Genomic DNA, 27,407 nt, shown 5'->3' on the forward strand with positions numbered 1-27,407 from the left:
GTTGAGAACACTAACAGTGTTAGGCATTTCCTTTATGTGCTGCACAGGACACAAGATATGTTAGATATAGTCTTGTTTCAAATAACTTACCATCTAGTCTGGGAGGAAGGCAAAGAACTAAACAGTACATGTTTATAATAAGGCAAAATAGAAAGCCACACTATGTAATTATTTTAGATGTTTTGCATTTTTTCAGAGTTTGTTTTTGAGTATATACGATAGTCAATGTCCACCACTTATCTCTCACAAGGGTGAATAAAATGTTTTTCAAAACACTTAAAAATGAATTTCAGGTATGTGACTGGCATGGAGCTGGTCTAATGGTACCATAAATACTTCGGTTGATTTTGCAAAGGTAGGAAGATAAATGAGCTAATTGACAAAAACCAAGTTATCAGGAAATGGTAGTTCATTCCTTTAAGGATAAGACTCTTAAAATTATACCATTTGGGGGAAATTCCTCCTAAAAACTTTCCATATTCATCTGGATTTTTAAATAGATGGATGGAGCCTAATTTAACCTTTCACTGATGACTCATTGTCAACACTGTGAATGTTAGTCCTTGTCCTGGGTGATAATACAGCCGTGCTGGCAGGGCCACTGAGGAGGTTAAGACTGTTTTGTTATCTCTGAGATTTGTGGTCCACAAGGGGTCTTTTTGTTGTGACCTTGAGTTTATTGATTCAGTGTAATTTCATGCACAATATTCTGGCCCCTCCTTTCAAGTGAGGTAGAACCTCTGAGAAGAGCAAGGTTCATGGATGCTGACACAACCAAGAGTTCTTCTTAATCAGGAGAGGAACAATATGAATGACCCTTAGCACATCACCCCAAATTGCACATCACACTCAAACACTGAGGGATTCTAGGTTCAGGAGAAAATATTGGGTAGGAAAAATGCTTTGAAAAGACAAGATGAAGTTTGAACAGTGCCTGTGGACCAGCTTGCTTTCCCTGTGCTCCCCACCAAGACACGAGTCTCAGGCCACAGGTCAGCTGGATAGCCCCGCAAACCACAGAGCTACGTTCCTTTTCTTATCCATATTTCTGCTATTCAGAAGACAATGTTCACTTGGGATTTCTGCTGCCAGAAAGTGAACCAGCCAACATCTGATTGCTACACAAAAGATATGTTATTATCATAAAGATGAAAAATGTCTTCAGAGTTGAAATGCTATCATATGGAAAAGAAGTGTTTTTTAAAAGATTATGCACTGTTAAAAAATAAAAATAGGGGCACTTGGGTGGCTTAGCTGGTTAAGCAGCCAGCTCTTGATTTCGGCTCAGGTTATGATCTCACAGTTCTTGAAATCGATCCCCAAGTTGGGGTCCATGCTGACAGCGCAGAGCCTGCTTGAGATTCTCTCTTTCTACCCCTCCCCCTTCTCTCTCTCTCTCTCTCAAAATAAATAAATAAATAAATATTAAAAATAAAAAAAAATAAATATACAGGATCAAGTTAGAATATCAAATGTGACCATCTGTAGCCATTCAATTCAACATGGATTCATTAAGGGTGTGTGATATGCCAGGAACTGAGACACAGAGATGACTGGACATAGTTTCTGCCCTTGAGGGGCTGACAGACCAGAAAGGGAACCACACTCAGAAGCCAACAATCAGTATTTAGTGTGTTAAGTACTATAATGGGCATGAAAATTGAGCTAGGAAAGCAAGTGGATAAAATGGTAAGTCGGGTTACCTTATTTAAGGGATGGAATGGAATTTAAACAAAAAAGATGGGACTTAAAGTTGTTTCTAAATGATGCGTGTGGAAGAGAGGGGGAAGAACAATTTTGACAAAAGCACAGAAGAAGCAAAATGTGATGGCATCTTTACACTGTGAGGAAGGCATAAGGTTTTTGGGGTTGGGGTTTGGAGACTGAGTGACGACACTGCATTGGGGTTCATAATCAAATCCTTTGGTAAGAAATTTGGAGAATTTCCTGGGGGCAGGTATTATGTATTTTAAATCAGGAGAATGACAAGGTAATTTTTAGTGTTTTTTTTTTAGATAAATGTTTATTTATTTATTTATTTATTTATTTATTTATTTATTTTGAGAGAGAGAGAGAGAGCCAAGGAGGGACAGAGAGAGAGGGGGAGAGAGAAAATCCCAAGCAGGCTCAAAGCCCAGCTCGGGGCTCAATCTCAGGAACCATGAGATCACGACCTGAGCCAAAATCAAGTAAGACATTTAAGTGACTGAGCCACCCAGGCACCCCTAATTTTTAGTTTTTAAATTTTTTTAAAAAGTAAAAGCAGTGTGGAAAAATGGTCTGAAATTGAAGAAATCGGAAATGAAGAGACTTAAGAGTTTCTTGGAATAGTTTGTGCAAAGAATGTAGCCGGCCTGCAGTGGTTTCGGGCATAGAGGTGGAAATGTATTCTAGAGAGCAAAACAGAATTAGCTGCGTTTGCCTTGGATGTGAAGGAGAAGATGGATTCTAGAACATGGCTGACCCTTGATAATGCAAGGGTTAGGGTCTCTGAGCTCCCAACCCCCATGCAATTGAAAATCTTGTATAACTTTTGACTCCTCATGAACCTTACTACTAGCCTACTGCTGACTGGGACCCTTCTAATAACATAAGGAGTCTAGTAACATATCTAGTAGGGGTGTGTGTGTGTGTGTGTGTGTGTGTGTGTGTGTGTGTGTTATGCTGTAAAGTTATAATAAAGGAAGCTACAGAGAAGAAAATGTTACTAAGAAAATCATAAGGAAGAGAAAATACATTTATAGTACCTTCCTATAAAAAAAATCCATGTAAAGTAACCCCGTGCACATCCAAACCATGTTGTTCAAGGATCAACTCTGCTAGTTTTCTGATTTGTGAAACTTAATGGACTATAACACGTCTGAGAACGAAAATGTTGAGTTCATTGCTCTGGATAAGATACCTTTGAGATGCCCATGGGGCACATAGGCTGCCAGTTTTAATTGACAGGTGGAAATATGCATGCTCTTGGGAGTGACTGGCCACGTGGACCAGGTAGGATAGGGAGGATAGGGAGAGATGACAATGAATGACAGGCAGTGAGCCTACTTTGAAGGTGGCACAGACCTCCTGTAAGTTTAGTGACCATAGTTTCCCAAGCTCCAATTGGCATGCTTGTTCTGAAAAGCATATATGTATTTTTAAGTAGAATGGACAAGTCGTTTTGAGTCGAAAATAATGATCGTATGGCTGCTTTTCCTGTCAACAAAAAGTAGTCAAAACAACTAGAGAAGCAGTGGCAGAGATTGCCCTGGGTTGCAAAGGAGACTGTTGAATTGCTCAGCACTCCCTATGCGTGTAAATGCACTGTGGTAATATCCCTAGATATTTATTTCTATAGTGCTCTCATTCACTTCATTTCATTTTAACGAGGTGGCCGTTCTGCATGGAGTGGGGGCCATGGGCGCAGGAGGGAACATGAAAGACACAGCCTGTCATGCCTGTTGTGGCCACTAGCTACCTTTCTGAGGTCCTGGCTAATCGTTTTGGCTCCTATTCCTGCGTTGCCCAGTGCAGTGGCCATTTGAACTACCATGACCTACTTTTCCTGATAGAGCAAGTTCTACATTTTTAAATTTTCATTAAAAAAAAAAATCCTCAGCTCTATATGGAAGAAAAAATGTTCTGCTTTCTCACCATTCTCCCTTTGTCTCTGGCTTTTAATTTTTTGAGGTCTGATCTAGCCTTGACTGCATAGAAAGACACATATAACAAATAGCCGGTCACCCCCCTCCTCAGAAAGGACCGGGCTGCTGCACTCACGCTGTTGCAGCAAAATCTTCACGGAATCGGCTCTCGAGTGCGGTCGGTTTTATTGTGTCATCGGTATCTTCAAAGAAGGATGGCCTGAAACATGAAAATCTGAGACAGGACTTGATAAAGCTACAGAAATGGAGCCCACACACCGGCCAAAACCTCTGCCTGCCATTCTGAGCATGCAGTCACTACACGCTTTATCAGGTGAAAGGCAGAATTCACAATGGGGGGAAATGGGAACGGCACTTTTTGTTTGCATGTAAGGTATCCCTGCGTTCATCAGGCTTTCTAAGGCAGGTATGCTTTTTCACAAAATGAAAAGTGTCAGAAATGTGATAGCCAAGTGCATGCGTTTAAGGAAAGCCGCCACAAATGCGAGGGGGAAGTTAGCATTCTAGTCATGGACTGCAAGCAGCGTATTCTGGAGTTCATTCTGAGGAGGTAATGACTAGGAAAATGACAAAGAAAACTGTTATTGACCATTAGTGAGCAATCACTCTGTCATATTACTGAGATAATTTAGATAAATGTGGGGTTTTGCTGTCTCCCAGGGAGACGGGCTGCTGACGTCTTTGATGATGACAGCCTACTTAGAGGTTGCATCTGACAAATATATTTTTTTGTTAAAATAGTCGTGTCTACACCCGTTTGTTAGATGTAGTAACAGCTCATTTTAAAAGTTTGTCAAAAAACTCTGGCAATTCTTTGTGTCTGGTACCCAGGGATACTTGATGAAATGCCCCTCAAAGGCTCTTCAGTCACTGTGGAAAGCAGTGTTTGGAAACATAAGGTATTTAATAAATGAATGCAGAGCGTACCATATTTTTGTTCAATTGACTTCTATTATTTTAGCAGCTGCTAATTATGCACTGTTGATATTTGGAGGCCGGTAACAGATTTCTCTGTTCCATCTGGGTAATCAGGCTTTTCGAGAATGGACTTTTCCTCATCCGAGTACTAAGAGGATTTTGGCTGCTGTATTTTGAGGGCAATGATAAAATCAATTCAAAACGAGGAGGTAGACAGCAGTTTGCAAGGGAGAAGATGAAATTTACCTAGTGTTGTTTGCAGAGTATTTCATTTTATTTTGACGTCATAGCGCATTCTCTGTCATCTCTGTCATTTAGAGCCAAGAGGAGAACAGGGCGACTGCACCCATTTTCAAAGCAAATAATAGACGTGTTAATTCTGAGAGTATTTTATCTTAAGAAAATATTGAGCAAAAACGGCCATGGCGTATATTCTGTTTATTAAGCATTGGCTGTGTTAGCTGTGGAATTGGCCTTTATTTGCAGTGGAATGGAGTAGGGCAGGGTGGCCAGGGGGCGGGGGGCGGGGGGAGCAGGGGCTGAAGGTGGGGCTCCAAGCCAAGTACTGCAACGCACTAGTTATTGGAATGGGAAAATTTCTCAGATTTTCTTTCTTGGTTTTTTTTTTAAGTTTACTCATTTATTTTGAGGGACACAGAGACAGCATGAATGGGGGCCAGGCAGAAAGAGAGAGAGAATCCGAGCAGGCTACGAGCTGCCAGCTCAGAGCCCAATGTGGGACTCAAACTCACTAAACCATGAGATCACGACCTGAGCTGATACCAAGAGTCAGATACTCAACTGACTGAGGCACCCAGGCACTCCAGTTTCTCAGATTTTATAGTTTGGTTTCCTCATATACAAAAAAAGAGGTGAAAATAGCATCTTGTTTTCAGGACTGCAGTGAGAATGACATTAGATAATGAATATATAGCTATGATGATAGTAATGATCATGATGCTTTATAAAAATGCCCAAACCGCCTTGAAATACCTGAGGGTGATTTTACTTACATAATGCAATGCTTTTGGGGATAACAGGTAGGTAGGTGCACCCTTACTTGGCCTCACCCACATGACCTCACCCACCTGACTCAGATCTTCAAGCTCTCCTAGTCTTTTAGTCAAGTGCCACCTTCCTAACGAGAGCTCCCCTGACTCCCCTATTTAAAACATGAAACCCACACCCCACATGTATCCACGCGCTTCTGATCCTGCTTGTCTCCTTTCAGTTTTTCCCATTAGCATTTCTCAGCTTCCAACACACTCCAGCACTTACTCAGTTACTGTGATTATTGTACACCGCTTGTGTCCCACCACTAGAACGTATGTTCCCCAATGACAAGGGTCTTTCTCTATGCCACTGATGTGCCCAACTGTCTGGAAAAGCACCTGCTATACAGGAGCCACTCAGACTGTCATTATTGAATGAATGAATGAATGAATGAATGGAAGAAATGTCCACCTAGGTTTCTGACCCTAAAATCCTGCTCTGTTCCCCAGACAAGACCCATGGCCAGACCCATAATTATTTCAGGCTTCCAGATGTCTCACTTCCAGCCCTCATAGGAAAGGATGAAGGACAAATCCTACCTCCTGGCCCTCTATTCTGTTTCTCATACTCCATCACCAATGGGGAGATAAAACTAAATCCAACTACCTCTGACAGAAAGGAAGTATCAATTCTACAATTTGGAAAGATATTCCATGATATCCTAGTGGCTTTATTATAGTCTGTTTTTTTTTTAAGTTTATTTATTTGAGAGAGAGAGAGCGTGCGCACAAGCAGGGGAGGGGCAGAGAGAGAGAGGGCAGGGGGAGACGCAGAATCCGAAGCCGACTCCAGGCTCTGAGCTGTCAGTGCAGAGCCCGACATGGGGCTCAAATCACTAACCATGAGATCATGACCTGAGCTGAAGTCAGATGCTTAACTGACTGAGCCATCGAGGTGCCCAGATTATAGTCTGTTTTAAATCTTAGCTTTTGCTCTTGGAACATATTTTAACTGTTGGTAGAGGGAGCAGAGCTAAATAATGACTGGATATTACCTACGCTTATCATTTAAAGCTCTCAATTCAACATTATTCACTGAGCAAAATTCCCACAAAAAGATTTATTACTTCGCTTGATTTTAACACTAGTGAAAAATGTTATGGAGATAGACCAATCTCAGCATGAATCCTAATTTCCTATCACTCGGAATTAATAGCTTTTGCCTCACCTCCTGCTTCTGACTCACATTCATCTCAAGAATTTACTCCCCAGAAACCCCTAGCTCACAGCAGCAAAATCTGCTCCCTCCAGGAAACAGAAACAAAGTCTGGGTTGAGGGTTTTGTTGATTTTTTTTTCCTTTTTTGCATCATCACAAAGACAAGCATCAGGGCTCATCGTTAGAGAATTCAATGTCAGAAAATCGAATTGGATCTTACTGGGGTTTTCCAATTTCAGTACTGTGGTTTTAGGAGGAAAAGTTTGTCGTATAAACTCATCTTTAGCACTAGAGTAATACAGGGGGAAATTGCAGTCAACGGGAAATGGCTTGGCCAACACATTCTTTTTGCTCCCCCGGGTTTGACACATTATAGAATAAATAACCTTTTAGTGAAATTACGAAGCTTTCGTGTTGCCCTCTTTTCCTTCTCTGTGGATGGATGGTGAGAGAAGAAAATTGTGTGTAGCTACAAAGCATTGACTTTTTAGTCCATGGAGTTCTTTTTCCTTTCATATAGCTGTATTCCCTCATAGTTCTTGTCTGTATCTTCCATCCTTCACCTAATTTGTTGGAAGTGACCGTGCAGGGCATGGTGGGGGAGGATAGAGAGGAAGAAGACACTCTTATTATTAAGGCAATGAAAATTGAAGCCGAAAATGAAGATGAGCTAGCATTATCTGTGTACAATAGCCCCTGAAAGGGTCTGGCTCCTGATGAGCTCAGAACAGCAGAGCAGGAAGGAATAACGTAGAAACAGGGTCACGCTGCATAGGTCTCTCAAAGTCTGGCATACAAGTGAGCGGTGAGGGCCTTCAGCTGTTGCCTCAGCGTGTGAGGGGAGGAGGGAGCCGACAATTTAGATTGCCAAGTGAACCTGAAATTCGTAAATTAATATGTGCAGATGGTAAGGGAGCTTTTTCTATGGGAGGAGGTAACAGGGCCAGCCCTTCCTCTGCACCCAGTGGCTTCTGAAAGTCTTTCGAGTTCTGAGGGAATCGTAAAATGGAGGGGAGGCTGGGTTTGGGACCTGGCCTCTTTCCCTTTTCAGGAGCGCCCAGTCCTTTCAGTGCCTGCTCTCCTTATGGCAGGGTGGGACCCTAATTGTGTTGGAACTAGACCCTACTTAAACCGGGAGGTCCTAAAACTCCTGTGCCTCCCTCGCCCCCAGCCTCCTTGGGGAATTCTTTGGGTTTTCTTGTTTTTGTTTTTGTTTTAATTTATTTATTTGGGAGAGCCTGACACGGGGCTCGAATTCACCAACAGTGAGATCGTGACCTGAGCCGAAATCAAGAGAGGCTTAACTGACTGAACCACCCAGGCACCCCCTCCTTGGAGAATTCTTAAAGACTGAACCGGTTTTCAAGGCCAAGACTCTCCTGGTATCACTACAGGGCAGAGCGAGGGATGTGATAGGTAAAGAGGTTTTACACAAGTGCCTCTCGAGTCACTGCGGGTAGCTGTCACCTTTCTGTCCCATAATGGGCGCCATAAACAGACCTGCACGTGAGTCTGGAAGGTTGCCTGCCATTCTTCAAAGCTGTGCCAGTGACCTCGGCTTCTCCTTGCTACCTCAGTGTCTGATACGATCACACCATCCAATAGCAGATACAACCATTGCTGAAGTTGTTAATTCAAAGTGATAGGCAAGCGAGGTGCATGGCTGGTCTCCCCTCTGGCTCAGATGTCTCTGGAGAGTGAGATACTACCGAAAAAAGACACTCACATCAAATAAAATTTACTGTCGGAAGGAACCGGTGAACTGAGTTGAGACACGAGATGAGACATGAAGATATAAGGAAGAAAGAGACGACATTACTTCCCCAGCCACCCAGGTCATGTGCACTGGACTCAGGTAAGAATCCAGATTCCCCAGCCCTTTGTTCTGTTTTCTACCTGCCGAATCGTGAGAACCCTCTTTCAGCATGTACTATCTTTTTCGGGAACCCGCTTTATCATTCATGCATGGGGTGCTCAGAGAAACACACATGACCATGTCTGAAGGCCTCTTAGCATGAGCCAGGCAAAGATTTCTTTACACAAAGAATCAAGGACTTTGCACGATAAGTCATCCAAACGAGGAGCAAATTAAGTCCCATAATAGGACTAGTGAGAATGTGTTATGTTCTGAGAAAAAGGCTGGTTTTCCTGTCAGCCAGTGAACAACTTTCAGCTCAATCCCTGTTCAGTCAGTAATACCTGAGTTCTAGGGAGGAAACTGTATTCTCAGAAGAATCTACTCAAGAGCCAACATCAGGGAACAGCTGACTCCCCACCGTAACCCAGGTGTCACTGGCGTGGTACAAGTCAAGGGTGGAAGGCAGCACTATCCACTTTCCTGTTTCTTTGTTAGTCTGTACGATGCCACCACCCAGAGTTGTGCAGTGCACAACCTGTGCAGCCAAACACAGAGGTCCTTGTCTAGAGTATTAAATTCTACTCACTGGTGGACTAGGAGACAGAGAGATAGAGAGGAAAGGTTAAAAACCAGGAAATTTGGTTCTGAAACTTCATTTAGTCACTAACAACTGAGAAACCTTAAGAAAAACATCTCATCTTTCTGGACCTCAGTTTCCTCATCTGTTAAGTGATTAAATGAGTAGCAAATTCTCTGGAGTTGAAACCATGTGACTGGTTGAACCCTTCAAAGCTTGTCACCATTATACAATAAGAAACAGCTGTGTCCAAGGAACCAATTTTTTGTACAGCAGTTTGGCACATTTGAGAACTTTTTTGCATAATCTGTGGATCATTTCTCAGGAAGAACCCTCCAAGAATAGGCATCCTTTTGCACAGAAGCCAGAGTTGCCGAAGTGATCGCTCAGCCACTGCACCTCACAATAGACCTCTGATTAGCACCCGGGAGTCACGAGCAGGCGTTGAGTCAGCTGCACCTCCTGCTAAATACAGGTCTGGTCGTGCCGGCGCCTGCCAGATCCCCCTCCCATTGACTTCAGAGAAGTGACTTTAGGAGGAGATGTGCACCAGGCGGCTGTGTGGTTGATCACAGGCTGTACCCCAGAGCCAGGAGACAGCACAGTGAATGCGGTTTTCTTATTTTCAGTCCTCTGCCCCCAATCAGATGTGTATTCGATTTCACGTTCCAACAGTGTGGCCACCAGAAAGAGACTATCCTGCCCACCTGTTCCGGTGGCCTGTCCATCATCTCCTGGGAAAACTGTGTACATAGGAACATCTCTTAGGATAGTAAGATGAACAAAGAAGACCATGTGAGTATTTTCATACATTCAACAAGAAAAATACTTTCGCTGCCGTTTAAAATGCTCTAGAACAGGGACACCTGGGTGGCTCAGTTGGTTGAGCTTCCGACTTCGGCTCAGGTCATGATCTCACAGTGTGAGTTCAAGCCCCACCCATGTCAGGCTCTGAGCTGTTTGCACAGCTCAGAGCCTGGAGCCTGCCTCAGATGCCATGTCTCCCCAGCCTCTCTCTGCCCCTCCCCTGCTTGCTCTCTGTCTCCCTCTCTTTCTCGAAAATAAATAAACAGGGGCGCCTGGGTGGCGCAGTCGGTTAAGCATCCGACTTCAGCCAGGTCACGATCTCGCGGTCCGTGAGTTCGAGCCCCGCGTCGGGCTCTGGGCTGATGGCTCAGAGCCTGGAGCCTGTTTCCAATTCTGTGTCTCCCTCTCTCTCTGCCCCTCCCCCATTCATGCTCTGTCTCTCTCTGTCCCAAAAATAAATAAACGTTGAAAAAAAAAAAAAAGAAAATAAATAAACATTAAAAAAAATTAATAAAATGCTCTAGAACCGAATGATGGAAAGCTTCCAAATTCTTTTTTATGAAGTCAAAATAACAGTAATACCAAAACCAGACAAAGGTAGTGAAAAAAAAAAGACAAAAAATAATTCTCACTTCTGAATAAATATCAATGGAAGAGTTTAAATAAAATAATACCAATACCAGGGGTGCCTGGGTGGCTCAGTTGGTTAAGTGTCTGACTTCGGCTCAGGTCATGATCTTGCAGTCTGTGAGTTCAAGCCCCACGTCGGGCTCTGTGCGGACAGCTCAGAGCCTGGAGCCTGCTTCAGATTCTTTGTCTCCCTCTCTCTCTGTTCCTCCCGTGTTCTCTCCCTCTGTCTCTCTCTCTCTCTCTAAAATATAAAGATAAAAAAATTTTTTTTAAATAGTACTAACTAGAATTTATCCATAAACTAAAAGAATAGGATGACAAATGGAATTCAGCATGGAGAATGAGTCCTGGCTCCAGGGCCAGATTATCCATGAGAACGAAAGCTGGTTCTGCGCTTACATGGCTGTAGAATCTTGGGCAACTTACTAAACCTTTCTTTGCCTCCATTTACTTATCTGTAGCATGGGGACAATTCTCTACCTAGCGAGCTGTTGTGTGGATATCATTAGTTACTATCCATCAAGTGATTAGAATAGGGCCTGGCACATAACAAGTTAGCTTTAATTTTTGTTACTGTTCTTACAGGAATACAAGGTATGAGGCAGGTGTCAAACTGTTTTTCCTAAATAAAATGACCATTTGTTTCAGCAAAATATATTAAATAATAGTTTATTCTCTGACTTATTTGAAATAATGAGCTTTGCCATGTCCTAAATATCAGGGTCTATTCCTGAACTTTCGATTCTGTCATGTTCATTTGAACGTCTATTCTTGAACCAGTAACAGCCTGTGTATATTTTTAAAATAGGTTTTCATAATTTGTACAATTGTTCCCTCACTAATACCTTATTTGTTCTAAACTGTTTTAGTCATTTGTCCTACTATTTTTCTAATAGTGCCAAAAGGAAAGCTACAAATCAATTTCAATTTCACATATGAATATTAATGCAAAATGTTCAATTAAATAATAGCATATACCTATTGGGTATTAGAATTTATTTAACCTTAAAAATTTTTGGATAACATTTGGTATCTTTTATTTTCCAGGAAAATGATGTATTTTTTTAGCTGCTGAAAGTTTTCTTTTAATTATCTAAGTATGTATTAAGTTTTTTTTATAATGAGTCTTCTACCTTTATTGTTAAATTAACTTATTGTTTGTTTTGTCTTTATAGTTGAATTGGCACTTTGTTCCTGTCTTATGTTCTAACTAGTTATTGTCCACGTATAGGGAAGCTGTTCATCAATGTTATATATTTATATTTTAAATAAGTGTTTTTCTCCTTTCTTAGTTCTCTCCTTTATTTTATGTTCTTGAGCTTTCTAGTTATTCATATTGTCTGTAAATAATGAAAATTTGGGGGCGCCTGGGTGGCGCAGTGGGTTAAGCGTCCGACTTCAGCCAGGTCACGATCTCGCGGTCCGTCAGTTCGAGCCCCACGTCGGGCTCTGGGCTGATGGCTCAGAGCCTGGAGCCTGTTTCCGATTCTGTGTCTCCCTCTCTCTCTGCCCCTCCCCCGTTCATGCTCTGTCTCTCTCTGTCCCAAAAATAAATAAACGTTGAAAAAAAAAATAATGAAAATTTGGTGTCTGAATTCCAGCTTGTATACTATTGTCATTCCTGACCAGCCAATGGTGGAATTTACATAACAATGTTAAATAATGGTAATGCTCCCAGACACCTTTCTTCCCCTGACTTTAACGATTTTGTGCCTGTGTTGTTTCACCATTAAAGATGTTAATTAAGTTTGTGTTGAGATCTATTTGGTAAACTATATGATAGAAATATCTTTCAAAGTGTAGCTTAATGAGACAATTCAAAAATCAAGTACAGAGGTTAAGTTTCTAAACGCCTTTTTATTGTCTGATAATGTCTTCTTTTTATCTATTTATGAAATGTGATGTATTTCTTTACATTAAATTATCCTCACATTCTGCAAAGAAATAAATTATGACATCCTATTATTTTATTATATTGATGAATGAGACGTATTGATTTTAACTTGGAAACTTTTACAATTATGATAATATGTGTGATTGAACTTTAAATAAGTTTTCACTGGCTACATTAGATTTGTAATTCACTGTTGTAAAAGAATCAGGAGTGGGTTTTTTAAAGATCCTTTCCTCTCTCTCCATGCTTTTCATCACTTTGTAAAGCAAAATGGTTATTTATTTTTGAAAATATCCTAAGAATGAACCAGTAGGGGCGCCTGGGTGGCTCAGTCAGTTAAGCGTCCAACTTCGGCTCAAGTCATGATCACATGGTTCGTGAGTTCGAGCCCCGCATTGGGCTCTGTGCTGACAGTTCAGAGCCTGGAGCCTGCTTCGGATGCTGTGTCTCCCTCTCTCTGCCTCTCTCTTTCTCTCTCTCAAAAATAAATAAATCTTAAAAAAAAATGAACCAGCAAAATCATATGAAGCCAAAACCTTTTGGGAGATCATTTTTTCTTTACAATATTTAAATGTTTTTCCCGTAACATTGGTCTGTTAAGGTTAACTATTTCTTTTTTTTTTTTTTAATGTTTATTTATTTTCGAGACAGAGAGAGACAGAGCATGAACGGGGGAAGGGGCAGAGAGAGAGAGGGAGAAACAGAATCGGAAGCAGGCTCCAGGCTCTGAGCCATCAGCCCAGAGCTCTACGCGGGGCTCGAACTCACAGACTGCGAGATCGTGACCTGAGCTGAAGTCGGACGCTGAACCGACTGAGCCACCCAGGCGCCCCAAGGTTAACTATTTCTTGAGTTAATGTTGGTACTTTATATTTTTTAAAGGAAATTTTCAACACTGATATTGTCAATTTATTATACAGAATGACTTTCCACGTAATATTTTGTTATAATCATAATTGTCATTCCACCTGATACTATGTTATTTTGGTTCCACGTTTGCCTTATTTGTGTTCTCCCTTTCTTTAATGGCACAGATATGTCTGCCACTCCCACCCCAACTGAAAATAAAAGAATCCTTTGATTTATTTATCCTCTTTTTTTTTTAATAAATGTTTATTTTTGAGAGAAAGAGAGAGAGCACAAGTAGCAGAGGGGCAGAGAGAGAGGGGGACAGAGGGTCTGAAGCGGGCTCTATGCTGACAGCAGAGAGCCCAGTGTGGGGCTCGAACTCCTGAACTGAGAGATCACGACCTGAGAGGAAGTGAGACGCTTCACTGACTGAGCCATCCAGGCACCCCATGAATCAATTATCTTCTTTTTGCCAGTTCTCCTTTTCAATAATTTCTACTTTTATCTCAATTTTTTCGTTTCATTTTTCAAATTTTTTTATTGCAATTTTTTCTTATATTTTTGTTGGTAGTATTTTTCTAGTGTAAAACATCTAGCACTAAGATTTTGTCTCTGAGTTCAGCTCTGGTCTCATGATACAGGCATAATTTGTAATATTCTTGTAAATTTCCTAATACCCTACTTTCATGTTTGGTGTTTTTGGCCCTGGTTATGTAGACATAACTGATTCTAAGTTGTCAAATTATGTTGAAAAGTAAAACTGAAACACAACATAAAGTAGAAGCCAGAGTAATCATTTTGCACATTTGTAAGCTGGTGAGTAAACAGTTTCACAGAGACCTAAAGAAATCAAACAGGAAATCTACATAAAAAATAATCTACATTAAAAAAATAACCTCTAAGTGTCTCTGATGAAATGGAACCAGGGGCTGCTATTTAAGAGCCATCAGACTAAACCACAATACCTCTTACCTGGAACAGAACAACAGATTAAGCCTTGTCCTTTTTACCTCTCCACCATCTATCTTTCAACACCTCCCAGGCCATATTAAACACTGAACATTCCACTATGTTAATAAAATCATACAATGACTACCGTTTAGTAAGTGCTTATTCTTGACTTTAAGATTACACAATTTGTGGGGTGTCTGGCTGGCCCAGTCAGTTGAGTCTAACTCTTGGTTCAGCTCAGGTCATGATCTCATGGTTCATGAGCTTGAGCCCCATGTCTGTCACATTGTCAGTGTGAAGCCTGCTTGGGATTCTCTCTCTCCTTCTCTCTGCCCCTCCCCTGTCGGTGCTCTCTGTCTCTCAAAATAAATAAATAAACTTAAAAAAAAAAAGATCGTGTAATTCATACAATGATATCAAGAAAGTAGATGGCCAAGCCGGGATTAAAAACTAGATGGGTTGACACTCACCAACACTTTAAACCAGTATACTTGGATGCCTCTCTTAGACTTGAAGTCAGACCCTAATGCTCTCTGAAGAACAATGTCTGGTTTATGAAATGTCTAGTTACATACACATAAGTGCTAGGTATAGTCAACTAAAGAGTTGGGATTCCTATTCAGACTTCTGGAATGCCCATAAGGTCCAGGAAAAAACAACTCCAAATCAGCTATTTACACTTTACAGAAGGGTGGGTGGGGGAAAAATACATTTTTGTCATTATGAAAATGGATGCACACAAAAGACTTTTTAGAAAATTTCTGCCTCATCATGTCTTTAAAATCCTCCCTATATATCTAGTTGCATTCCAGTATAAGCTGATAGTAATTTTCACATTTTCAATGCCTTTTGCCTCTAATAGTACAGATATTAGAAATGTTACTTATATAAGCAAAATCATCTCTATCATGACTTCAACTGTAATAACCCACCAGTCAGTGAATATTTACTAAACACTCTACCCCTCCACCTCCCACGGACACTGCTTACCTCAAAGCAAAGGATTAGCCATAAGACTTGCTCTGTGAATTCTTGCCTTATGATATATTTGATGCATTTCAAAATCCTTTCACGTAACACCTTATAAATGCATCTCCTGATGAACATCCTGCACATCTTACCAATCATGTTAAAACCAATAACGAGAGATAATAAAGAACTAGACATTAACTGGCACTACAGGTCAAGCCCTTGGAAAGTGACAAGGATTCTGCTGACTCTATGAGTTGTTTTTTGTTTTCCCTGATCAGTTCTCAGCTTAGGTGTGCACCAAGCCTATTGCATATTTTCATTCTGAAAAGTCAATATCCAAGGGTATATTTTAAATTAATCAAATCTGTTTCTGAGAGATAAGCTAAATTAGTTCCTTAAAAGGGGAATGTGAAATGCAAACTTATGTATTCATCATTATATTTAGCTTCAAGAAGTAACCTTACATAACCCCAAAGTGGATTTAAATGATGACTAAAACCCAAAGTCAAGTTTGAAGCTGATATTAAATCTCTTAAAAGAACACACTGTTACAATTTTCCAAAGTCATAGATTGCACTCAATATGTTTCCACTTGCTTCCTGCACTCACATCGTAACTTATGAGACTGGTGTTGAGTGAAGTCAATAAATATGTATTAAACACCCATATGTAATATGGATCTAGAAAAGGGGTGTAAGATACAGTTTGTCTACCCAAGAGTAAAGTCTTGCTGAGATGAAAGACTTAGATGAAATAGTCATAGGTAGAAAAAAATTGTATGGAAATGACTAAAAATTCATAGTTTCTCCAAGTTCTAATATGCCCTTACTATCTCTGAGTTATCTGCCTGCTTCTGCCCCTTCTTTTGGTCACGGCCTGAAGCCTAGCTCCTTTTGGTCTAATGGCAGCCTCCTGAAGCCTTAAACTGAGGTACATTTTCTTTACCAAATGGGAGACTTCTATTATCCCCTGAGAGTAGTTTTCATAAAAGATTAGGGGGACCCTGGGTGGCTCAGTCAGTTGAGTGTCCGACTCTTGATTTTGGCTCAGGTCATGATCCCAGGATGGTGGGATCAAGCCCCACATTGGGCTCCATGCTGAGCAGGGAGCCTGATTAGGGTTCATTCTCTCTCTCTCTCTCCTTCTCTCTCTCTCTTTCTCTCTCCCTCCCCCCCCCCCCCAATCATGCTCACTTGTGCTCTCTCTCTCTCTAAAACAATAAAAGAGTAGCACATAAGCCTTAAGCAGCCTATTAAAAAAAAGAAGAGTTTCAGAGAAAACAAGAAAAGTATCTGGAGCCATTTCAATTGGTAGCAAACTTTCCTCAGTAAATACCCTAAACTCTTTAGCTATCCACCAACTTATTAACCAGTAGGAATTTGAAGGTTTCTAGGTCCTACTCCCCTTAAAGGAAGGTAATTTTTATTTTGGTTGTCCCAGTGCCCACCAGGGTATTTAGCACATGCTAGACTTTCAATATTCTCTGCTTGCTTGATTTAAAAAAAATGAATGTATGAAAAGTGTCTTCTTTATAACAGTGTTAAAATATAAAACTAATTAGTACAGCCTAAGTTTGGATAAAGTGTCTTTTGATTCTTGAAATAAGCAGAAGACTGCATTTAAGACTATAATCTATAAAGTTATTTCCAATGTTTGCCTTTGATATTGGGTCCTACCATAGATCAACAAATTCTTTTTTTTTAATTTTATGCTTATTTATGTATTTAGAGAGAGGGAAAGAGTGTGCACACACATGTGGTCATGCAAGCAGGGGAGGGGCAGAGAGAGTCCCAAGCAGGCTCTGGGTTGTCAGCACAGAGCCCAACTTGATCTCAAGAACTGTGAGATCAAGGGGCACCTTGGTGGCTCAGTCAGTTAGGTGGCAGACTTCAGTTCAGGTCATAATCTTGAGGTCTGTGAGTTTGAGCCCTTTGTCAGGCTCTGTGCTGACAACTCAGAGCCTGGAGCCTGCTTCTGATTCTGAGTCTCCTCTCTCTCTGCCTCTCCCCCACTCGTGCTCTGTCTCTCTCACTCTCAAAAATATGAATAAATGTGGTTTTTTTAATTAAAAAAAAAAAGAACTGCAAAATCACAACCTGAGCCAAAATCAGGAGTTGGACACTTAACCAACTGAGCCACCCAGGCGCCTCAACAAATTCTTGAATACCAAAACAATGATGTCAAAAGACCGCTGTCTTTTTTTTTGGCTTTGTATGTATAAATCTGGTAATTAGATGATTTTTGCAAATGCAGTAATAAAAATGATTTTAAATGGTAAAAAATCTCCTAAATTAAATAAAGAAAGGCTATTACTTCTAGTCTTTCCCTCTGGTTTCCAGGTATTATCATTACTACTGAGTTTTTCATTCCAGAGTTGCAGTCTCTCAGCTTTTGAATTTATGGTTGGTAATGAAATAGTTGTCCTCATAAAATACAAAAATATAAAATACCACTGTTTGAGGTGCCTGGGTGGCTCAGTCAAGTGACCGACTCTTGATTTCGGTTCAGGTCATGATCTCATGGTGATGAGATCAGGCCCCATGTCAGCCTCTGTGCCAGGTGTGCAACCTGCTAAGATTCTCTCTCTGCCTCTCCCTGGCTCATGCTCACGTGCTCTCACTCTGTCTCTCTCCTAAATAAATAAATAAATAAATAATAATTTTAAAATATAACACTGGTGAATTTCAATATTCTTGCATTAGAGACAAGAACAGTCTCTAATGAGAGAACTATATCTGTGTCCCACAAAATGGAAGTTGCTCTCTAGAGTCTGAAAGGAGACCAGCTTCTAGTTGATCGAGTAAAATTGTAAAGTAAATCAAGTAAAATTAAAAGATCGATTAATGATTGCAAATATGCCATAGCCTGAATGTTTGTCTCCCCCAAAATGCATAAATTTAAACACCATCCCCAGTGTGACAGTATTTGGAGGTAAGACCTTTGGGAGGTGATTAGCTCATGAGGGTAGAGCTCTCCTGAGTGGGATGAATGCCCTTATGAAAGACCCTCAGAGAGCTACCTTGTTCCTTCTGCCGTGTGAGGAGAGAGTGAGAAGATGACTTTCCCCAGATACAGAATCTGCTGGTGTCTTGATCTGAGACTTTCCATTCTCCAGAAGCATGAGAAATAAAATGCTTGCCATTAAAGCCACCCAGTACAGTAATCTGTGGTATTTGTTATAACAACCTGAACAGACTAAGATAAGATACATAAAGATTTCCAAAGCAGTGAGGTGAGTATCGATAATCCCTCCTTGGTTATACAATGTATCAAAAGCTAATTTTTCTGTTGCTGTCTCCCGTAGCCAGTGCGAGCTCCCCCTTCACAATCAGAATGGCCCTCACAAGTGAACCCCGGCCAGCTCCACTGTGGATGATCCAGCACCACAGGCAAAAATTGTAAGCAATTGCCACCTGGAAGCCTGGACATTCTGAAAGCGTGTCATTATAGCGATCATTTTCATGAAGGTTGCTATGGTTTCCTTGCTACACTTTCTCCTTTCTCTATAGTTGGATGATTTTAGTTAATCAATGGCAAGCCACAGTATAATCATTTTCTCTTCAGAGAACACAAGGAAAAAGCACAAGCCCGGAGTCTCCTGTGCAATGTCACCGCTGACAGTTATTTTTTTGGCTACAAGAGAAGGGCATGTTCTTATTCTAAATGAAGAGCATAAAGGGAAAGCTGAGAGAAAATTGAAATCACTTTCCAAACCAGGCTAACCTTTTGAGAAGCACCAGAAAAGCTATTCTCTCAAATGATCTTACTAGATTTTTTTTTTTTTATTAGGATGCTCATCCAGGAGGATGTGAGGAAGAAATAGTCCCTGCCCACAAAAAAATCTTGGAATTTTCTCATGATCTCTGCTAGGTATCTGGGAGGTGAGAAGCCATCCTGAGGGCTTATTGCTGCTTTACCTAGAGTCAATCACTAGTTCTGGTTTTTACAGTTGTTGGATTTATTCACAGAAAAAGCCACTACTCCACATAGTGGCAATCACAAATAAAATATGGAAGAATCCTATTAACAGAAGCAGGGAAATAGAGAATCGTTACAAGAAAAACCACAAAGAAGACTTAGGAGATCATTTAGGAAGGTGAATATTCAAACACTGGCATAAAATTTCCTTTCTAGTCCCAAGAGTTGATTGGATATAATCTAAGTTTGTCACACTCATTAGATTGCTTGTGTGTCTAATACATTTAAGATTGGGGGTGGGGCGCCTGGGTGGCTCAGTCGGTTAAGCGTCCGACTTCAGCCAGGTCACTATCTCGCGGTCCGTGAGTTCGAGCCCCGCGTCAGGCTCTGGGCTGATGGCTCAGAGCCTGGAGCCTGTTTCCGATTCTGTGTCTCCCTCTCTCTCTGCCCCTCCCCCGTTCATGCTCTGTCTCTCTCTGTCCCAAAAATAAAAAAAATAATAAAAAAAAAAGATTGGGGGTAGACATTGGCAGGCAGACCAACAAAAAACAAACTTTTGCCATCTTCATACAGAGTCCATTCCATTCCTTCCTGCCTCAGACAGTGGGAAGGACACGCAAAAGTGCAGGACATGAGGTCTTCTCCGAAGTAGTTCTAGACTTCTAGATTGCAGTGTCAGAGCCGATGAGGGGTGGGAATGACAAAAAAGGAAGGCAAGATTCATGCTTTGAGGAACTTTACTTTTGTGTGATGATGAACATAGAAAAATTTTCTAATTGTGAAAAAAATAGAAACGTAAAGCTTAAGTCAATTTCCATTTTCCATTTTGCAAGAAGCAGTCAAAGCTGCTTCTGTGGTCACCACATCGCTCCCAGCTCCCAACTTCGGATTTGAAAGGATGTGTTTAATCCAATCTGTAGGAGTTGGGTTCAATTTTTTTTTTAAGTTCGCATTTGAAAACGAGCTCATTTTGAGGTAGAATTAGCTCTCCATAAAAGGGCTGTGTTCCCTGCCTGCTTAAAGAGAAATTCAGAGCCTTGGCAGATGCCATCAGATATGTAAGAGAAGCAACAGACTTAAAATTTCAAAAGACAATGTGGGGGTGCCTGGGCAGCTCAGTCGGTTGAGTGTCCAGCTCTTGGTTTCGGCTCAGGTCATGATCTCTCGGCTCATGGGTTCAAGCCCCACATAGGGCTCTGTGCGGACAGTGCGGATGGAGTCTGCTTGGGATTCTCTCTGTCCTCTCTCTCTGTTCTCCCTTGCTCATTAACTCTCTGTCTTTCTGTCTCTCTCTTTCAAAGTAAATAAATAAACTTAAATTCTTTTTTTAAAAAAAGACAGTTGGATTTAGTGTGAACATTACTTTTTCCTGAATTCTTTTTTTTTCAAATAAAAAATATAGATAATTGAAAATTGTATTGCTTCGGGAAAGTATATTAATCTGTTAGGAATAAAGGCTGCCTTTGGCTTTAGTTGTTACCATTACATCCATAAGCCTACAGCACCATTACCTTTTGCACATATGGTATGAATCCTTGATTTACATGAGAAAATGGGATTTTCTCCCTCTTGGTTCACCAGACAGGCTGAGAGCTCATCAGGCTTTGCAGAAGTGAGTTTCTGTTCACACGACTTGACTTCCTTTGAGCACTAAAACTTCCCCTGGGCACCCAAACTCTTCCCACTGAGATTCCCTCTTAAAGTGTGCAGAGTTTTTTTTTCTGGAACATGTAGTCCATTCATTTTGAGGTCTGCACTCGCTTCAGCACTTGTGATAAAAACACATAATATACTCCGGAAGTGCAAGTTCACTTGTGCAATACAAATTTAAGAATTTTTTCTGGGATCAAAGTTAGCTGGCATGGGTTGCTTTCAAATGCATGCACCTCAAAAAGACTGTGCACTCAAGTATTTCTCCGAAAGGAACGCGAGATGGTGAATATTGTTCACACGTCTGCTTGAGCTCTTTTCTTGGGGGGGTGGGGGTCGCAATATCTTTGAGACTACTTCCATTATATTTGCTTTTTTGTCTGCTGGTAAGAACAATACCTAATTATAATAGAATATTTGGAAAATCTAAAAAAAGTTTTCAAATGAACACTAAAAGTTGCCTACAATTACACCACTCAGTAGTCACTAGATATGTCACTAGCGTGTGGTATATTCCTTTACAATTTTATACACACACACACACACACACATATATATATATAAATATCCAGCACATACATATACAATGAAATCTTTTCATGACTGTATATGTACAATAAACTTTATATATGACTATATAACCCCTTTTCTCATTTAACAGTATGAACATTTACCTATATTATTAAATATCCTCTAAGATAGACTTTTAACAGCCACATAATATCCCAGCAGGTGATTGTGCCATAATGTCATCATTCTCCATTTGTAACATCTAAAATTTTTCATTTGTTTCTATTGTAAATAAATGTTCTAGTGAACATCCTGATATACAAATATCTAGTCACATCTCGAATCCACTCATTAATAAAAGTTATAATAAGTAGTATTAAAGGATCAAAAGAAAGAACATTCTGGAGTCTCCTTATATTCACCTGTATAATCTTACTTCATTCATTTCGAGAGATATTGTAACGATTGTCAATCTCACCAACCGTTTGTGAAAAAAAAAAAAACCCTTACCCCATCTTCACTAACAGTAAGTAGTATCATTTAAACATTTTTACAGCTTGACTTTGAAAAAGCCATCTAACTGGCATTGAAATGTCCATTTCTTGGGTTATTGGCATAGTTGAATAGTCTTGGCAAGTTTATTAATTATTTTTACATCTTTTTCCTTTGTGAATTGTTTGGCCATAACCTTTCACTTTTTGCCATTTGACTGCATTGTTCTTATTATAGGACACTTTCTAGTAAGGATATCTATCCTCAGTTTGTCATAGTTTTGCAACTATTTTATTCTTATTTGACACTAGCCTTTTAGTTTTTAAGAATATCGATGCTCCTGAATTTATATTTTATATCATTAGTTTTAAAAAGTTTTTCCTTTGTGATTTCTCTAATCACTCTTATGCTGAGAAAGTTTTCCCACACACTAATATCTAATAGAGTTTGAGTCCTACATTATTTCATTTTATATTTTTCTCTTGAATCCATCTGAACTTTTTTATTGTAAGATGAAAAGAGAGTATCTAATCAAATTTACTGACTAAATAGCTTACTAATTGTCTCAGCAGGATTTCTTGACTCTTCCTTTCTTTGTTCATTGAGTTCTGATATCACTTTTATCCCATACATTATTTATACCCTGAGATTTAACTATTACATTGATCTGTGTCCCGATAGATTCATTCACATAACAGATGTTTATGCAGGTATGTTATTTGCCAGGTATCATTTTAGGCAGTGAGGATAAAGCAGTAAATATCATATGCAAAGATTCCTCCCCTGGTGGAGCTTACATTCTGGCACGGGTGGGTAGGAGATTAACAAATACGAGATGAGTACATAAAATATATTTGGGTTACATAGTAATGAGTGCTGTGAAGAGAAAAATAAAGCAAAGAAAAGGGACAGATTTGTGTGTGAAGGAAGACAGCATTTACTAGCTTGCTATCAGACATTTGTTAACTGCATCCCTGACTGAAGACATAAAAGAACGTTGAAACATGAAATACTCATGCCTTGGGTGATGTCAGAGAATGCTCTGTGGTAAGCCCAGTGCCCAGAAGAGTTCTATGATAAAGTAGGATCGATTTGTGCATTAATATACTATTTTATTCTTATTTGACATTACAGGCAAGTAAAATCATTTCCCCTAGAACTGACTATGTAGCCACTTCAGGAGCTGCTGGCTTTTATTACCACTTGGACAGTTCCTTATCTACAGCTCTTGATTGACCAAAAAACGAACAAATAAAAAAGAGCTACTTGGTTTATGGATAGCAGTTCCTAGTGATCAGACAGCATCTTGTTTAGAAGGCTGCCATTCTGATCAATGAAGGCAAAAATAAGCTTAGAGGGGCGAACCGCATAATGTCTTCCCTGTATTCGGTTTTTAATCAACTTATGGTGGTGGCCAATGGCCTGCCCATATGGTTAGGCAGAAGGGCAGTGAAAAACTGCCCTATTAAAGGATGTGTATGTGAAGGAAAAGTGGACATCATTGTGGGAATTTAAGGGGCACATTAAAGCAAGACAGGTTAGCACCCATTAGAAGAACCCCCTTTCAGGACTGAAGGTAATTTGAGTTGGCAAGTGGATGTCCCATTGTGCTCACTTGAGGCAGCCCCCTGTTTCCATGAAATGAGAGGACATGAAAGGACTGTAACAATGCAGAGATGAGTTGGTGCAATGGACTGAATATTTGTGTCCTCCTACAATTTGTATGTTGAAATCCTAACCTCTAATGTAATCAGTTTAAGAGGTGGAGGCTTTGGGGTGATTAGATAAAAAGGGTGGAATACTCATGAATGGCATTAGTGCCCTTATAAGAGGGACCCCAAAGGGCTGTCTCATCTTTTTCTGCCATATGAGGACACATGAGAAGCTAGTAGTCTGCAAATTGGAAGTGGTCTTCACCAGCACCTTGGTCTTGGACTCCCAGCCTCCAGAACTGTGAAAAATAAATTTCTGATATATATAAGCCATTCAGCATATGGTACTTTGTTGCAGCAGCCTGAACTAAGACTGTTGAATCTAGACATATTCCTCTTGTACACTCTGAGTCACAAAATAAGAACTGTCCTGTCTGCCAACAAGAGTCAGAGGCTACAAATGGCCTGGGGTAGATTTCCTGGGGGTAGCCGCTGCACATAGCTGCCAAATGGGTGTGATATCAACTACAAACAAGTTCTGACAAAAATAGATACTTATTCTGGACTGGGCTTTACAGATCTGGTGGTGATACAGGTGCTCAGAGTATCATAAAATGACTGGACCTGAAGACACTGCCCCAATTAAGACTGCTGAGCTATGCTTCCTCACCCCAAGGAATTCACTTTCATCGTCTTTTCTCTGGAAAGTAACAAAAAGAAGTGTTTGTGGTTTCTGCTCCTTTAATCCACCTGGGAAAAGCAACGGAGGGAAATTCTGGAAAGAAAAGGTAAGGTATTTCATCGGAGACTCTTGTCAAGATGTGTAGGGACATGGGCACTAGGATTCCAAATTCCCCAGGGAGTCCTCCTACAGCCATGGCTGTCTACCAGTGGTCCTGGGGCACCCCAATCCTCAAGTGAATTGCCTCCCAAAGGCAGAGTGCAGAAGACTGAGAAGGAGCTGGAAGAGGAGCCTGATTCTTCAGTTGTCTTTGACACTGAGAAATTGCAAGTAAAGCCTCAGGAGTCACTTCCAGGGCCTCACATGAGGCCAGGAATGCCAAGCTCTCTACCTTCACTTCCTGGAAAGATCTACTAGATTATTGCCACTACATTTGACCTGCCTTGGTGGGAGAAGTTCGAAAATTCAAAAGTGTTGGAAATGCTCATTATTTGAATTTTTTTATAAACTCTGACACACTGACCTATGTAAACCTTGTGGAGAGAATTCTCCCCACACTGTCTCCTGGAGAGACTTCCAACTTGCAACTTTGCTGTCCACACAGTCCTGACTTACTTACTCTGTCTTCGCTCCAATACCAGAGTGCAGCATGCAGAAAGATGATCACTCCAGCTCTGGTCACCTCTCCTCTTTCATGCAATTTCTCCTCAAGTGAAGATCTCCTGACTGTCCCATTGTGGGGAGAAATGGATGCCATTGGAGGGATATACCCCTGAGATAATTAATGGATATTTTGTCTTGTTTTGAAGAACGGAGATATTGGGGAAGAACCTGCACACAATATGAAACACAAAATGCATTAGAGCTGTAGGTAGGTGTAAAAAACCAAATCCCCAGGAAGAGCATTTGGGTTATTGGACCAGTAAGAATAATTTCTGCCACTCCCACTAGTGCTTCAGCAGAAATTGTGGCTTAGGGACTGTCTTTACTTTTTTTTAATGTTTATTTATTTTTGAGAGAGAGAGAACGCATGCAAAAGTAGGGGAGGGGCAGAGAGAGGGAAACACAGAATCCTAAGCAAGCTCCAGGCTCTGAGCTGTCAGCACAGAGCCCAATGCAGGGCTTGAACCCATGGACTATGAGATCATGACCTGAGCAGAAGCTGGTTGCTTGGGGTGCCTGGGTGGCTCAGTCAGTTAAGCGTCTGACTTCAGCTCAGGTCACGATCTCGCAGTCTGTGAGTTCGAGCCCCGCATTGGGGTCTGGGCTGATGGCTCAGAGCCTGGAGCCTGCCTCCGATTCTGTGTCTCCCTCTCTCTCTGACCCTCCCCCGTTCATGCAGTGTCTCTCTCTGTCTCAAAAATAAATAAACTTAAAAAAATTAAGAAAAAAAAAAAAGAAGCCAGTTGCTTAACTGACTGAGCCAACCAGGTGCCCCTAAAAAATTTTATGTTTATTTTTGAGAGAGACAGAGACAGAATGCAAATGGGTTGGGCCAGAAAGAGAGGGAGGCACAGAATCCGAAGCAGGTTTCAGGCTCTGAGCTGTCAGCACAGAGCCTGACACGGGGCTCGAGCTCACAAGTCATGAGATCATGACCAGAGCTGAAGTCAGACGCTTAACCAACTGAGCCACCCAGGAGGAGTTAGAAACTGTCTTTAGTCACCTACCAGTGCCCTGCCTGCAGAAAACTCAATGCTTTATCATGATTTCATTAAGGCTAATAAAATATTGCTAGTTAATTCATTTAAAATATTTATAGCCATAACACTTGCAATAAATATATGGATTGATTAATTAATTAATGACAACTGAAAAATTGTCAAAAGTTTGTTAAATTACTTTCCAAAGAGTTGTTTCACCTCACAGAAAATGGTACAAATTAACTGTCAATTAAAACCTGCATTATCCTGTCATCTGCAAAAAGTGAAAGCTTGACTTCATCTTTGCCAATTTGGATGCCTTTGATTTCCTTTTGTTGTCTGATTGCTGATGCTAGAACTTCCAACACTATGTTAAACAACAGCAGTGAGAGTGGACATCCCTGTCGTGTTCTTGATCTCAGGGAAAAAGTTCTCAGTTTTTCCCCATTGAGGATGATGTTAGCTGTGGGATTTTCATAAATGGCTTTTTGATCTATACGTATGTTCCTTCTATCCCAACTTTCTCAAGGGTTTTTATTAAGAAAGGATGCTGAATTTTGTCAAATGCTTTTTCTGCATCGATTGACAGGATCATATGGTTCTTATCTTTTCTTTTATTAATGTGATGTATCACATTGATTGATTTGCGAATGTTGAACCAGCCCTGCAGCCCAAGAATGAATCCCACTTGATCATGGTACATAATTCTTTTTATGTGCTGTTGAATTCGATTTGCTGGCATCTTATTGAGAATTTTTGCATCCATATTCATCAGGGATATTGGCCTGTAGTTCTCCTTTTTTGCGGGGTCTCTGGTTTAGGAATCGAAGTCATGCTGGCTTCATAGAATGGGTCTAGAAGTTTTCCTTCCCTTTCTATTTTTTGGAACAGCTTGAGAAGTATAGGTATTATCTCTGCTTTAAATGTCTGGTAGAGGGGCGCCTGGGTGGCTCAGTCGGTTAAGCGTCCAACTTCGGCTCAGGTCATGATCTCACGGTCTGTGAGGGCACGCATCAGGCTCTGTGCTGACAGCTCAGAGCCTGGAGCCTGTTTCGGATTCTGTGTCTCCCTCTTTCTCTGACCCTCCCCTGTTCATGCTCTCTCTCTTGGTCTCAAAAATAAATAAATGTTTAAAAAAAATTTTTTTTAAATGTCTGGTAGAATTCCCCTGGGAAGCCGTCTGGTCCTGGACTCTTATTTGTTGGGAGATTTTTGATAAGTGATTCAATTTCTTCACTGGTTATGGGTCTATTCAAGTTTTCTATTTCTTCCTGTTTGAGTATTGGAAGTGTATGGATGCTTAGGAATTTGTCCATTTCTTTCCGATTGTCCAGGTTATATTTGTTGGCATATAATTTTTCATAGTATTCCCTGATAATTGCTTGTATTTCTGAGGGATTGGTTGTAATAATTCCATTTTCATTCATGATTTTATCTATTTGGGCCATCTCCCTTTTCTTTTTGAGAAGCCTGGCTAGAGGTTTATCAATTTGTTTATTTTTTCAAAAAAACAACTCTTTGTTTCATTCATCTGCTCTATAGTTTTT

Source organism: Prionailurus bengalensis, chromosome B4, assembly GCF_016509475.1.
Source record: "Prionailurus bengalensis isolate Pbe53 chromosome B4, Fcat_Pben_1.1_paternal_pri, whole genome shotgun sequence".
Taxonomy (NCBI): domain Eukaryota; kingdom Metazoa; phylum Chordata; class Mammalia; order Carnivora; family Felidae; genus Prionailurus; species Prionailurus bengalensis.